Genomic DNA, 16,164 nt, shown 5'->3' on the forward strand with positions numbered 1-16,164 from the left:
GATGGGAAGGGAAGAGGTGAAGAAGCAGGTGTTGCATCTACATTTTTTGATTTTTACTTACTGATGATATTGGCTACTTAACAATGAAGGATTGGAACTCCTTATGGTTAATAAAATGTAAGATGTTTTGTGTAGATCCATATAGATGTTATTAAACATATTCAGGAATTCTAAGATTCTGGAAACTCGCAAGCCTTTCAAATTTTGCTGCTAGTTTTACTTCAGAATAGTAATGAAAGGGTGATCCTGATGAATAACACATTAGCCACCTGATAGATGGGACTGTATATTGAAATTGATATGTGTTTATTATGTCCCATATGGTAAATTGGAATGAGCTCGGCCTTCATTTCCTACTTTAAATGGATGTATTCCCTATGAGAAGATCATTGAAAATCTAATTTTCATGGGCTTACATATTAAGATGAAGCTCTCACACAGAAGGTGCAGGGGTACATTAGGTCAGCTATGTGATTTGGACATGGTTCTTTGCCTGAATTGGCTCCCTTCACTTATCTGACCTAGCTAGATAATAAAAAAAATCTATCCTGCAGATTAGTGTTTTACCGCACTTTGATGAAGTTTCTTCTTTTTATTCATTTAGAAGATGTGGACTTTGTTGGCTATGCTGGTATTTATTGTCCATTTAAGATAAGATAAGATATCTTTATTAGTCACATGTACATCAAAACACACAGTGAAATACATCTTTTGCGTAGAGTGTTCTAGGGGCAGCCCGCAAGTGTCGCCACGCTTCTGACGTCAACATAGCATGCCCACAACTTCCTAACCTGTATGTCCTTTTGAACGTGGGAGGAAACTGGAGCACCTGGAGGAAACCCACACAGTCATGGGGAGAACATACAAACTCCTTACAGACAGTGGTGGGAATTGAACCCGGGTTGCTGGCGCTGTAATAGCGTTACGCTAACCGCTACACTACCGTGCCTGCCGGCCAGTAATTTCATTCCTTGAGTCTGGCACCTTAGACCACTCAGCCACCCTGACAGCCCTAACTACTCCTCAACTGAGAAGGCATAGAAGTCACCCATAAGCAGATTTTCTTAAAGACAATAGTAAATCAGATAAATTCATTGAAGCAGAAAGCATTGAGCAGGGCATGTAGGAATTCAAGGAGAGATACATTCCAGAATGGGCAATAAAAAGAAAAACAAACATAAAAATATTCCCTACAACATACTTTGTTTTTTTGGCTTGGTAAAACTGAAAAGTAATTTTTCTTAAATTTATTGATGTGTAAAATTGGCACCAACAACTCGTAGTGAATTATGTAATAAATAAGAATGTGTGGGGATCTTTTTAATGAAAAGAAAACTAAATTAAATGTTGAATAATGTCTTAAATGGATTAATATTTTCACAGACTCTGGAATCTGATCTGTACAACATCTTCCTTTTTGTACAATACCATTATTTTCAGGACAATGTTTGTTACGATACACTGTCTGATTGCACAGCATCCGATTTATATTTTATTCCCTTTTCTTGGTGAAGAAAATGGCATTTTTTTTCTTATTTTGTTTGTTCTTGCTTTAAATTGCCATGATTACCATACTGATACACTAGACATTTAGGAGCAAAATTTATGCACCCTTGATTATCTGCTAATATGCATTACCCATTCATTCAGGAGCATAATATTGAGTTTCCTTTTAATTTGAAGGCAAAGGGTTTGCAGTCAAATGACAGGACATGCCACAAAAATAAATAATAGTATAAATTCCATGCATACTTCGCAACTCAATCCAGTCCAGTAAATGTTTACTACATGTAGACACACTGCATTATTCCCGGAACATTTAGTCATCTCAACAGAGACAGATTTATTAAATTAGTAATAGAGCATCTTGCAGGAATGAAAACAATCTAAATCATAGCAAATAATCTGCAAACAAAGGAACACAAAAATCGCAAAACCAAAATTTTTAGCCATTTTGATAAAGTCAAAATGCTGTTATCAGGTTTTAAAATAGTAAGGGGCACTGAAATGTGCAATGAGCTTTTGCACGAAGCATGATAAAGTAAAAAAGTCAAAGATCAAAGATTCCAGAACCACAAAACTATCTGCAAGCTTGCAGTAGCTATTACTTTTTTTTATTTACAGTGTTCTACATTTGTGATTTGAATCCATATAATAAACAGTCTACAATTTTTGCATGTAATTTGTACCATGTAATTTTATTCATTTTGCATGATGGTATTTTAGGAGTCTCACTAGTACACTTTAAAAAAAACTATTGCAAGAATACAATTAACAATGTTGCATTTACGTATGGCTTTCTGGATCTCCTGAATACTTGCTCTTGAAAAAGTAATCCAACAGCATAACTGAGGAATTATTTCAGAATAGTTACTTAGCTAAAATGTGGGACATCTTAATACAAATAAACAAAATTCTCATCACAGGAGTAGTTACTCAGCTTTGAAATTTGAGTACCCATTTTAATTTATGTCTCGCAGAAATGTCTCTCATAGTTTTTTTACAGTTACAGTGCAGTTAGCAAAATTCTCCTGTTATGTTACTCACTCTTTAGTCAGAAAAAAATGTTTTTTAATGGATAAGTGATGATTGTGGTACTGAGTAGGATAGATATAGTGAACTGAAGTTGTTTCTAAATCAGTAATTCTAGATTCTTAATGATTAGTGGACCAAAGGTTTCAAATTACCACAAGATTTCTGCAAATTATGAGGTCATAGGATTTATACATTCACAGCAGCTGAATTTGTACAACTCCGATATAAAACATTCAACTCATATAAGTTGTAACTACCCCACCAAGGGTTGGGGCAATTTAACACCAACCATTTAAAGTTGGTCAGAGCATTGGCAGATGAACTTTAATCCTGACAAGTGTGAGATGATGCATTTTGAGAAGTCAAATAGGGACAGGATATATACAGTAAATGGTAGAAATGCTGATGGACAGAGAGACCTAGGGGACTAAATCCATAGTTCCTTGAAAGTGGCAACAGAGATCAATAGGGTGGTAAAGGTGGAATATGGCATGCTTGCACTCATAGTTCAGGACATAGAATATAACAGCTGGGATGTTATGTTGCAACTTTACAAAACAATGTTTAGGCCAACACAATTGGAAGGGTGTGGTTGTGGAAAGAGCGCAGAGAAGATTCACCAGGATGTCGCCCAGTTTGGAGGACTTTGGTTATGGGGAAAGATTGAACGTGCTGAGCTTGTTTTCCCAGGAGCAAAGGACTGAGGGGTGACTTGATAGAAGTATACAAGATCATGAGAGGCATAGGTAGGCTAAATAGCCAAAATCTTTTTCCATGGTAGGGGTATCAAAACAAGAGGGCATAGGTTTAAGATGAGAGGAAGGAGGTTTAAAGGGGATCCAAGATGTAAGTTTTTACATGGGGAGTGGTTGATATCTGGAACATGCTGCCAGAGGAGGTGGTGAAATCACATACAATTAATACTTTTAAGAGGCAGCTCGTCAGGCATATAAATAGGCAAAGCATAGAAGGATACCATCCTAATGTGGGCAAATGGGACTAGTGTAGATGGGCAAAAACGTCAGCACAGATGTGGGCTGGAAGGCCCATTCCTGTGCTGTAGAACTCTATGACTCTAAGTGCTGGTAGGTACGATTTATGACACAGGAAGAAACCATTCAGCCTATTGTGCCTGTGGTTCTTTTTTGACCACCATAGATGCAATAGGCTGAAGGGTTTCTTCCTGTGTTATAAATTTTCTATGATGCTGTTACTGGCTAAATGCAGTATTCTTGGATTAAGTTCTCGATCACAGCTGGTCAATTTGGATAGGAGTCAAAAGAAAGAAAATTGGTGGTCAAGAAAGAATGTAAGTTTCCAGTTTGTTTGTTGCAAACTGGTAGTGATATATAAATAGCTTACTTGTCACTGCTTTAAACAGGGAATAGTATCTCATACTAGGAGAATTGAAGGGAAATATGAGTAACTGGAGAATAAATCAAAAGTCTGTATCATTGTTGGACTTGGGGGTGGGCAGATATTCCAAGGTATTTATAGTCCATTTAGTAGAATTGCAAAGTGAATCTCCACTATCCTGTCATGGGGACGTTACACTTGGAGACTGGATCAGTACATGCATTCTTTATTCAATCTCAATACATGCAGAGATCAAATGGAAGAGTTTCCCTGAGAATCAAAATATATTGTGTTTCATATATTTTTGGATATAATGATAACATTTGACATGTGATCGACAGTCATTTTAGATGTGACCATGACAACTTTTGCTCAAGTTGGTTAAATTAAGCCATCTGGGACTTCCCATGGTCCTATGTGTAAGTGTAGACAGGTGGTCCCCTTGGGGTATTTGTATATTATAATGGAACCAGATACCTTAATTTCTTGATTGCCCCCCAATGCCTTGTCCATTCATACCATGTCCATTTCCCAGTGAAGTAAATAAAAAAACTGCAGATGCTGGAAATATGAAATAAAAACAGAAAATGCTAGAAACATTCAGCAGGTCAGTTAACATCTGTGGAAAGAGAAACAGAGTTAACATTTCAGGTTGAAGACCTCTCATCAGGATTGCTTCCTATCAATGGCTGTTCTCACCCATCTAGTACATTTACAGTTTATTCATCTATTGTTCACCTTATCCTATTGCATCAAGGTTTCCTGGCTTGGAGTGTTAATGTGTCTCTCAAGTGATCATGTGGATTCCTGTTAGTTCAATCATTTGCCTCATCTGTCTCAATGTGCCTGCTCTGTTCCCTGTTCATTTGGCCAAATATCTCAGAAGGCCTCATGGTCAAGTCAAGTTTACTGTATGTCCAAATACTGAACAAATATATCTCTATGTATATATACATACTGAAGATGGGTATTTCTCCTGCTGCAACTTCTTATATTCAACAAGAGTCTATGTAAATCATGTGGTTATTTTTGAGAACCCATTCTATCAACTTTGTGTAAACATCACACAGCTGCCATTCTAATGGCAGATTGCCTTTGTTAGCACAATGCATCCCAGTGATTTCAATTCCCAATTATTACTTGTAATATCAATGGAAGACAGATGGGGGGGCACTGTTGGAAGGGGACTCTGTGTTATCTATATATAATACAATAGAAATAGAAGTTTGATGCTCATTTTATCAATAGTTCCAATTAACTATGACTATGGCCCTCTCTCTGCTCTCTAACACACATACAGTTCACATATTTCTAAATATTGGCATTAATGGAAAGAGTTCATAAGAAAACTTCTTAGATGGTAGTGGAAGTGGCATTCATACGAGCAGCCACTTCTGCCCATTCTCCTTGAGCTCTTCTTCCTGAGAACCTCACTGCCAAAGGGCTCTGCTTTGCATCCTTCATGAGAATTGTCAGCACACGAGGAATTGGGTGAGAAATATTTAGGATCACAGGTCCATGTTTTCTCATGCTCTCCCTTTGTTTTTTATTTCATTCTTTGAATTTTATGTGATCAGCCTGGTTTTCACTTTTGTTAACAACCTGGCATCTGTCATATGCTCTGTCTTACCCTCTGTCCTTCTGGTTGTGTTTGGAGGATTGTTCAGGATATCTTTTCTCTTCAGCCTTGCAATATTCTTCTTGATCAATATTGCCATCTTCATTGTTCCTGAGCCTTCTTCCATCTCTTCCCTGTCTTTCTTGAACACCTTGTATCCAGGAATATAGTTAGAACCCAGTCCTGTCATATTTTTCCTGAATCATGGCTTCCCTCTACCATGGTGGACAGAATCTTGGATCATAGCTATTTCCTGCACCTCTGCTCACACCCACTGTTATGAGAAAGGTTCTTTTGAATCTTAAAGATAGAGGTATCTGGACACACAGTCTTTGTACTTCAAAACGGAGAATTTTATTTACAAGGACAGACGTGGGAACAGAATGAGAAGGAACAAATGCACACTCGCACACTGGCACTCGGGTGATCGTGAAACGTGGGGGGAGTCGCAACGGGTGAAGTGCTCACACTACACACACACACACACACACACACGCAGTGAACTAGTACAAATGATCAGGGAATGAACAAATACGTTGTCTGAACCCCCTGAATCTGGACAAACAACGGCTCTACGCTACTAGGAATCTACTTAGGACGCCCCTAGACCCCTGTGGAAGTGCACCCTCTCACCTGTGGTCTCAACACCGGCAGCAATCAGAAAAGAGAGCTGCCCACGCGTACCATCTTTTATAGGGCTGTAGCTGGGTGGAGCCCGCTCAGGTAATTCAAACAAGCCAATGATTCAGGGTCAAGAACAAAGGTGGGTTAAAAGCCAGTCCTTAGATGTGCTCTTTAATGGGTGGGGCAGAGCCGGACCCTTGATTGACAGTGGTGTAGCTTCCGACCCGATAGGCAATGCTATCATCCGACCAGGGGTGTCAGTAGTGTTGTCACTGTCATCTGACCCCTGGCCTTTCATACTACACCCACCTTCCCCAGAGAGTGCAAGGATAGAGATCCCTTGGTCCTCTTCTTCCTCCTCATTACTCCCCAAATTCAATGGATCATCCTTTGTATTTTCTGCCAGCTCCAACAAGATTCCAATATCAGATACCCTCCCTTGTCCTTCAGAGGGACTGTCTGCTATTCCATCCTCACCAACTGCTCTCACTCCCACAGTATTTTCTCCTACAACCGCAGCAGATGAAACCCAACCCTTCCTTCCCTTCCCACCTCACCCCACCCCACCATCCAGGGACTCGAACAGTCTTTCCAACCCTGAACTACAGTAAGTCTCTGATAACCTGCTTTCTGACTGCTCAGAAATCCAATTGTTTGGCATCTGGCTTACCCAGTGCTGTATCCCGTAATGCCTTTAAACTCACTGGAGCCCCGCTTTCTGTGCTTCTTTTAATCTCACTGGAACCCTCTTTACTGCAACTCAATCGTGATGAACCTGCTCTGTATCTTCCTCACTGCAATATCCTTCCTATGGTGTGCCTATCAGAACTACATACTGTATTCCAGCTGTGGCCTTACCACTGTTTTATAAAGTTGTACCATAACCCTTCTGCACTTATATTCTGTGCTCTGGCTAGTGAAGGCAAGTATCCCATTTGCCTTCTTCACTACCTTAATTACTTGTGCTGCCACCATCGGGGATCCTTGGATTTGCACACCAACATCCCTCTGATCCTCAATACAGCCTACGACCCTACCATTCATTTTGTATGTTCTAGCCTTATTAGACCTCCCAAAATGCTTCACCTCACACTTTTCACTGATTTATCAAAATCATCTGTAGCCCAAGACTATCCTCCTCACAATCAACAACACCACCAATTTTCATGTCATTTGCAAAGTTACTCATCATACCTCCTACATTCATGTCCAAATCATTTATATAATAAAACAGATAGTAACGGTCCTGGGACCAATCCTGCATACACCACTACTCACAGACTTCCAAGTGCAAATACTTACCAGTGGTGTTCTGTGTGATCAAACTACCTCCACATACACCTTCTCACAACCTGCCTTCAGCATATGCAGTGGCCAGATGAAGCTTACGTTCACTTCTTTGTTCATATTCTTTTGCTTCTCCATCTTCCCAGCCAATGGACCGATAGTTGAGCACAATGCAACAAACATGACTCCTGTGTCTACGAGCCAGTGGGTGTGGGGAAGAAAGGGAAACAAAGCAGCATTAAAACAAGTCAAAGCAATTCCCTGAGAATTAGACAAATAAATCATCAAGCTTTCTCAAAAAATCATAGGCATTTCAAAATGTCAACACGTATTTTAAAGGGAACAAAAGAATCGGCCTTCCACCACCCTCCAACAGTAGGAATATAAGAGCATGATTCCCTCAAGGAACCACATAAGGATAATTTGGACCATCTGCACTCCCAAGGTTGTAGACCATGTTCCTATTAAATATAGTTCTCTGCTGGTATTTCAAGATTGCTGAATTTACCTTTTGAGAAAGAAGGCTATTTTAGTACCTGGTTAGTATAACGAGATTAATAACAGTATTTTGACATTAAAAAGTTGATGTTAATACCGTTGTCTGATTTATGTTTCCTAGGTAAGGATAAATGCATGCTGTAGCTCAGAGTGACAACAAATGGGGATAAATGCATTTGTAATTTTAATGGAACATCCTCATTAGTAACAGATGGCACATAACACTTGTTGGCAATCAACATTTTGAACATGTCCTCTGGAATTATTGCAGCACTTAAAACGTTTATGTACCAAGTTCATAGTGTTATGTTGCTCACCTCCATTTTGGTAGAGCTAACAGCACTGTTCCCAGGGCACTGATAACCAGCTCACCATAACCAGACACCTTTTCGCAAAAGGTTGGATTAAGGCCAACTCCACTCTAATTTTCAGTATACACAGTTAGTTCCAGATGTTCAATGGAATGAAATATTAATAAATGATTCCCTGAAGCCAGAAATAGAAACTTTGTGCAGGAAACTAATAACGTAAGGGGGAGGGGAGAGTCAACTTGTGCTGTCACTATCAAAGCTTTATCATGGAAAGCAAACACATTTCCCTCATAATCTTTTAACAAGAAACAATTCGATGGAGCAGTAAATTTCAGAGCATCTGCAACCTAATGTAGATTATAGATCATGAGCATTTCTTAACTCAGTATTTTATTATCCCATTACATTATTGAGTTAAATGTATCTATTTTGAAAAGTTTTTAACCAAACCATCTAAATTGAAAATGGGACACAGTTTATCAAGTTATTTGCTATCTTCTGCATGTGATTCACAATAATCTGCTAAAAGCTTTTTACTAAAGGCTTTTTTATTTCAAGTTACTCTTTGTCACAACATTGAAGACCACACATGAATAGCTGCATGGAAATTGAATAAAATATTCTATAGCTCAGTGGACAAGCGAATTGCACGTATGGTACTAAGCTGTACAAATGAGAAGAGCCTCCAAAATGTGAGTCCTAACCTGTGCCGAATTAGTTATTCTCAACTAAGAAGAATTAGAAATGTGCAACAATGTTACCCAGGACAAGGGGAGGAAGACTAGTTTGGGATTTCCCTTCCTTCCTTGGAAGCTAATTGTACAAATTGTACACACTGTATAAACTTGAGAGTGACTTTTCCTGTGATTTAGCATTCCATTGATGTTCATTTACTTGAGTCATAAACAATATTCACTTGGATACTGATTAATAATACTCACTTGGGTGAAAACTCAAAGCAGCTACTGCTGCTTGAGGAAACCTTTCTAAGTTATTAATGCAACAAAGAGGTATGAAAATCAAATCATGGGGAGAAATGAGTAATGTTCAACTGAAAATCAAGTCATAAAGAAAATAATGGCCAAATTTGTGACAATGCAATGGCCGACCAGAGGGGAGAGATTTAGATAATTCCCTGATTGATCAGACTTGGTGAACATATTGCTGTATACAAATGAGACTGATATTATTCACATAATTTATATGTAACTGTTCATTACTCATAGCATTTTTCTAGAGAAATTACCTTTCTTTCACTGGAAGAAGTTGCTGCAGTTTATTTCCACTGTTCTTTTAATGGACTGCATGCTAAATAAATTGACTTTGTTTTGCTGTATAATAGACTAATGTGAACTATACCTTCTGCCCTTCCTTCAGTTCATTGGCTGACTCTTGGCAATAAATGCTCTGAAGATGATTTAGCACCATACATATAAGATTTTGGGATGCTGCAATTGCACCAGTTACAAGTGGCCGAATGTATTATGCAGCATTGATGAAGATCCCTGGGTTTATTTCTGGAACAGACTAACCTAATGCAACAGCAAATGAAATACCACAGCAGGTCTGTGTGCCTGGATAAGAGATAGGAAACTTCACCAGGGTTTCTCATATTTGGTGATCTCAGCTGAACATTGCTGATGCATAGAGGAAAGCAGCAAAAAGCCTCATGTAAATAATGTTTTCATAAATTTGATTAAATTTTTTACTCTTTTAATATCACTGGGAATCACCAGTTGAAAGTACTTAACACAACTTTTTTGGGGATGGTACCCTAAAACAAAATTTGTTTGCTATAATCCATGTCAACACATATTTTCTCTTATTTCCTTAATAACATAAAAGGACATCATTTGACCCATTGAATGATGTGCCGTCTCTCAGGAGCACACCATCAACCCTATTCCCCTTTTTAGTTTCTCTGCAACCTATTTCCTCATTTAGCTCTTTAACATTTCCTTGATTTCTCACCTGCCACCCACGCTAGGTTTAATTTGCAGTAGCCAATTAACTGACCAACCTGTATTTTTTAGGATGTGGGAGTAAACAACATGACCAAGAAAAACCCCCTGCGGTTGCAGGGAGAACATACGAATTCCACACAGACTGCACAGGAGGTCAGTATTAAACCTCAGTGGCTGGAGTTGTGAGACAGCTGCACTATCTACACCGCCACTGTGACGCCCTCAGTGTTACAAAACTGGATTCTACACTTTGTAATTAGAGCCTGGTTTGTATCTAACTGAAACTTTATTTTAAAAAAAGGACAGTGGTTCTCTTTATATGATGTCTGTTTGTCCATCAGCTTGAGGGTTAATGTTCTGTGACTGACCTAATGAGCTTTAGCAAATCCTAGGACGAAGCTATGATTTAACTTTGCAATGATGTCAAAAAACCTCTCTCAGGAAATGAAAATATCCTTTTGTCCTCTTAACCGCTAGCATAGTGGTAAAAGGATGTGTGGCATTATCAATTTTCCTAAGGATTTTGTTACTATAGAAACACCTTTGGTTTTTCCAAATTGTTGCTCAAATCATGCAAATAGCTAATGGGACAACACATACTCCTAAAATGTTTGTTTGTATTCAACTGTTGTAATGAGTTTGCATCTCATTGTTTACAGATATTTAATTTGCATCTTTCGTGTTGTGGAGGTTTTTACAACCATGACTCCAGTGCCCCCACCATGAGTTCTCAATGGCTGGAAAGTCAGAGGGAGAAATAGAAAAAAAAATTGCGAGGAGAAAGAGACAAAAAAAGGGAGAGAGAACGGGAATGTAATTCACTTCAGGATTTCAGCAAACAAAGTGGGTTTTCCTAGGCTTTTCCTGAAGTTTTTTCCCCCTAAGGTTGGGTGAGACTAGAACTAGAGGACATAGGTTTAGGGTCAAAGGTGAAATACTTAAGGGGAATCTGAGGGGAAACTTCTTCACTCAGAGAGTGCTGCGAGTGTGGAACAAGCTGCCAGCAGAAGTGGTAGATGCAGGTTCAATTGTAACATTTAACATGTGGGTTACTTTATAAAAAGAAAAATGTGCATTTATGTAGCATCTTTTACAACCTGAGGATGTTCCAGTGGACTTTACAGTTAATTAAGCTGTTTCAGACCATGGCTACTATTGTAATAAAGGCATTAATATTGGCATGTTTAATAATCACTGCATACAAGTGATTCACAGTGCCCAGACTCAGATCTGTAAATCCTCTTATCCTGCAAGGATAACAGGATTGCTAAAGGGGAGTTATATTGTTGTAGATAACTCCTTACTGCTATTTCTATCTGTTCTAATGCTTCTCATGGAATTTTGAAATCCCTTGGCACCATTCAAGAAAGCTTATGGAACTCTGCAATGTCCAGTTCACATACAATTCTCAACCAACGCACCAAAAACAGATTAATAATGTTGGCTGATACTTCAGAATACTTTTGTCTAAAAATATCTAAGAAAAGCAATACCACACGTTCAAGATAAGATGCATGGGAGACATTCATGGCATTGCTCCTGAGGCACTCTTTTAGGGATTGCTTTTCTTAGTTTTTCATAGAAGGTACACAAAAAGTGCACAACCCTGTTGAACACCAGAACCCCTCTTTCAAAATAAACTGAAAAGTAGAATTTTAAAAGTGGAGAGATGTAGGGTTATGCATGTACAGATGTTCAAAAGTACCAGGACAATTTGAGAAGGTTGTGAAAAAGCATAGAAAGCCCTAAGTCTTGTTAACAATGGCATGATGGACAGAAAGGACAGATACAGGTCACTTAGCCCGATGAATACATGCCCAAATTACTCTTTTGAGGAGTAATCAGATTTACCCCTTCCTAATGAGTAAAATATTGGATTTCTGGCATCATCCTTGTAAATCATCTCTGCACCTTTGCCAGTACTTCATTTTTTTTGGTAATATGGTGGCCGAACCATATATAGTGGAGAAAATGTGGTCTCATCAAGTTTTGAACAAATCCAATATAACCTCTTTAATTTTTAATTTCATCTGTCTAGATATAAACAAGAGTAAAGAAGTGATGCTAAACCTATATAGAGCATTTGTTAGGTCTCACCTTGAGTATTCAGCTCTGAGCTTCCCACTTTAGGAAGGATATTAAGGCTTAAAGGGGGTTGGGCACGACTTATCAGGATTGAGGGAAGACAAAAGAAACTGAGGTTATTCTCCTCAGAGCAGAGATATTCAGGAGGAGATTTGACACAATTATGAATGGTTTCGATAGATTAAGTAAAAAGAAAATGTTTCTACTGGCAGAAAAAAGTAGTGACCAGAGGACACAGATTTAAAGTAAAACACAGGGAACCAGTGGTAAATTCAAACATGTTTGCTTCACAAAATGTGTTGTAGTGATCTGAATTGCACACTTCTTCCATGCTGTATCATTCTATGACTCCATGGTGAACTATATACAACTATTAAGTAATACTATGACACTTGAAAGTAAAAAAAGTGAACAAATCCCAGTAATGTAAGCCTTTCTACCTTCTCCACCAATCTAATTCATATCCATTTGGTTTAATAAAACAACTTTAAAAGTTAAGTTGTCAAGTAGTCATGTGGTGCAAAAGACCAATGTGCCTCTAAGTGAAATGTTATTAGTCTGCACCCTTAAATAGCCTCATGGCAAATTCTCAGTATCAGGCTGTCCTTTCATTGCTTGAACAGCAGAACAATGTGATCACTTGGCTACACTCAGTATAAGACAGTAATTACCAAATGCAGACGAATAAAATATAAAGTAAAAACATCAAGTTCATCAGGTGACTTTTTTTTCTAAAGCATTCATGCTGTCAGCTTCTATTTTGGGGTTTCATTCCATATTCCAGTGAAGCTAGAAATTTCTTTCTGGTTGGCTGATAGATACATCATTTATAGATGTGCGTTAAAAGCTTTGTTGTGCTTTCATGGGATGTGGGGGAAGGGGGATTCTTTCACATGTTTTAAAATTTAGACCTTCAACAGACCAGTCAGTCCATTACAAAACATTTTTGTACACATTGGACACAACATTATGTATCTTTCATCTATTGGACCTCAAAGCAATAATTTGGGTGAATTATTAATGATGCAATAATCAAAACAAAACCTGAAAATGCTATCTACAATAAAGCAGCAATTTCCATCCCCTTTTTTGCAATGCTGTGTAACATACTGCCCTCTTTCTGTCTATCAATAACACTGTTTGAAGCACTTAGTGTTTATAAAGCTACAAAAAGTAAGGCTTGAATCAGAAGAGTGATATTGTTGCTCTGATTACTACTGCATCTTAAGCAGAGAGTTTTAATATTATTTTATCTTTAATACTGTGTATCACAGAGTCCAGCTTTGTGTAGTGTTTTAATTTACAATGATTTTGTGACTTGTCAGAGAAACAGAAGGGTTATAATGGACAATGAAACAGGGGGCCCCTGAAGTCATTGAGAGTGCCATGTGTTGCCCTGAGATATTCCCCTGCTGAGTTCGTCAGGCAGGAAGCCAATACCATTGGTAAACTGATCAGATTTCAAGAACAAAGAGGCACCGCTACAATTTTGCAGAAGTTTCTGGGAGAAGAAAATTGAAAGAACGGAAGATTTATGTTTTATTAAGATGATTGCCTCATATTGTGATTTACTGATAAAACGATAGTTTGAAGACTAATGAGAAATCATAAAGCAGATTATACTGTATATATTCAACGAAGGTTATTTTCAAGGCTATCCATACAATCCATGTGCTTGTACAAGTAATGTTAAATACTTGGAAGAAAAATGATGGTTTAATGATAGCCTTGTTTAAAACAGCAAAATATAACATGATTCCAGTAACACATTAAAAACACAACTGCCAATCCAATAAAATTAAATGATTTATGATTTTTTCTCATAATCAGCAGTCCTCATTAGTGACACCATAAAAGTGTAGTTTTCTTTAGATTTAAATACATTGGGTAAATGCAGTGTATGAACAGTATAACATTGCTTTTGTTAATTTGCATGGACGTGTGACACTTTGCTCCATTTGCATGCAAATAATTTTGCAAATAAAATATTAAAAAAAGCTGCCTCCTCCATTCACTGCCTTTGGCAGTTGCCTTAAAATCTAACTTGCTGGAGGGCAATGGAGATGAAGGCATACTGATGCTGAAACATAAATTAATATAACAGAGGAGGGAGGTATTCTGGGAATTCTGTAACCTTGCAGGGAATTTATTTTCTGGGTCTGTGAGATCCAATTTGATTGAATAATTTGACCTTTGAAATCAAAAATGTAGAAAGGAATTGTCATATTTCTTTGCACTGCTTGTCCAAAGGAAGTATCAAACGATGACCTTTATACATTGGAATTTTTTGCAGTATTTGATTTGAAATGACATATTGATTGCAGCTCCATAAGCACACATTATACACAAATTGATTTGCTCATATTTGTGTTTGCATGTAAGATGAGCCAAAGCACAAAGGTTACTGGATATGCAGTGAATATGTAAATTGGACTGCAACACAAGATTGAGATTGTTGCAATGTTATTTGAGCGTGAACATGCACAGTTCTTAATGACAAAAGCAGGCCTTAATTGAGGGTGAATGCCTCTTCAAGCTTCAATTAAAGGGCACATCCTAATCTGTGGCTGTCAGAGAGTTTTTTGCTGAAGCCAGACATGGAATGACCACCTGCAGAGGGTGATGTTTGGTACTGCATTCAGGCATTAATGATCTTCCAAGGTGACCAAGATGAGGTCTTGATCTGAAACAGTGGTTTGATCCACATTTAGCTCAAGATATTATTTTGGTAAATGAGTTGAAACCTGCTAAGGGATCAGCCTCCAGGTTAATGTTACAGTGCCTGCTAGTGCACATTGAGGTTGCATGGTACTTTACCAGCTAACGTGTTGACTAACACCCCTGCGTGGCAGCAAAGGCAGCACTGAGGTCAATCTGAAGATCTACTCTCTAAGAATACTCTCTATTTCATATTAATTGCTGGTGGTGCCGTCAGTTTGCTGAGAAACCTTCGGAGACGTTTTGGGGCACCTTGTCAAGACTTTGTCAATTCAAATGATTCCACCAGTATCAGGAGTTCTGGCACCAAATCGGGTAACCTCTGCTTGGTATCCCTTGGTCCCTGAGCCTTCCTGAAACATTCCATTGGTGTCAGGCAGAACACTCCACTCCATCAATGAAAATGGATTCTCCAGGAAATTTGTTTCTACTCAGCATCTGACTGCTAAACACCTCAAGACAAGCTCAAGTTATGGAAATCAAGAATCTGGATAAAATCAGCAATGCAGACTTTCAAGCACTCTAGTCTTATTAGCACTGTGTCAGATTGGATTCTATCTTCACCATTTAGGCTAAAGTAACTCATGATTTAATAGTGGTTAGTTTATTGCAGACACTCACAAGGAAACCTCTGGGACAAGAAAGGTCATTAGTAATTAACAGAAAGACCACATTTCATGAAGTCACACTTAAAGCAAACATCAGGACAATAGTTCTGTACAGCTCACTTTCTAATATTTAATAGCAAAGATATTTTGCACCTTTAAATCCTCATCTACAAATTATTTCACATTGGAAAATTTGGGAGTTTAGTACCTCATTTTTAGATATACCTTGTTCTGCTTCTGGCATGACGTTCTTCAAACCTTACTGAACCACTGGCATGATGGTAACGTGAGGGATATTCTGGGCCATGGTGGTGTATGTTTTTGCTGCTACTGTTAATGGACCACAGCACCTCATGGACATCCAGTTTTGAGCTGCCAGATATGTTCTATCTATCCCATTTAGCATGATAGTGTTGCCATACAATAAAATGTGGAGTGTTGTCAGTGTAGGGTGTTGTCTTGGTCTCCACAAGGACCGTGCAATCATCCCTTCTACCGATGCTGTCATAGATAGAAGTATTTGCCACAAGAAGAGTGGTGAGGTTGAATAGGTCATTGTA

At 38.3% G+C, this 16,164-nt stretch overlaps 1 protein-coding gene across 1 annotated transcript in view; it reads right to left on the reverse strand.

The window, feature by feature from the left end:
* Positions 1–7,506: 7,506 nt before the first annotated feature.
* Positions 7,507–16,164, reverse strand: part of n4bp1 (nedd4 binding protein 1) — a 77,644-nt gene continuing 68,986 nt past the window's right edge. The window contains exon 9 of the transcript XR_007957367.1: positions 7,507–7,614. The gene's annotated coding sequence lies outside the window, so the exon portion shown is untranslated. The remainder of the gene's footprint in view (positions 7,615–16,164) is intronic.

This window comes from Pristis pectinata, chromosome 13, assembly GCF_009764475.1.
Source record: "Pristis pectinata isolate sPriPec2 chromosome 13, sPriPec2.1.pri, whole genome shotgun sequence".
Classification (NCBI taxonomy): Eukaryota; Metazoa; Chordata; class Chondrichthyes; order Rhinopristiformes; family Pristidae; genus Pristis; species Pristis pectinata.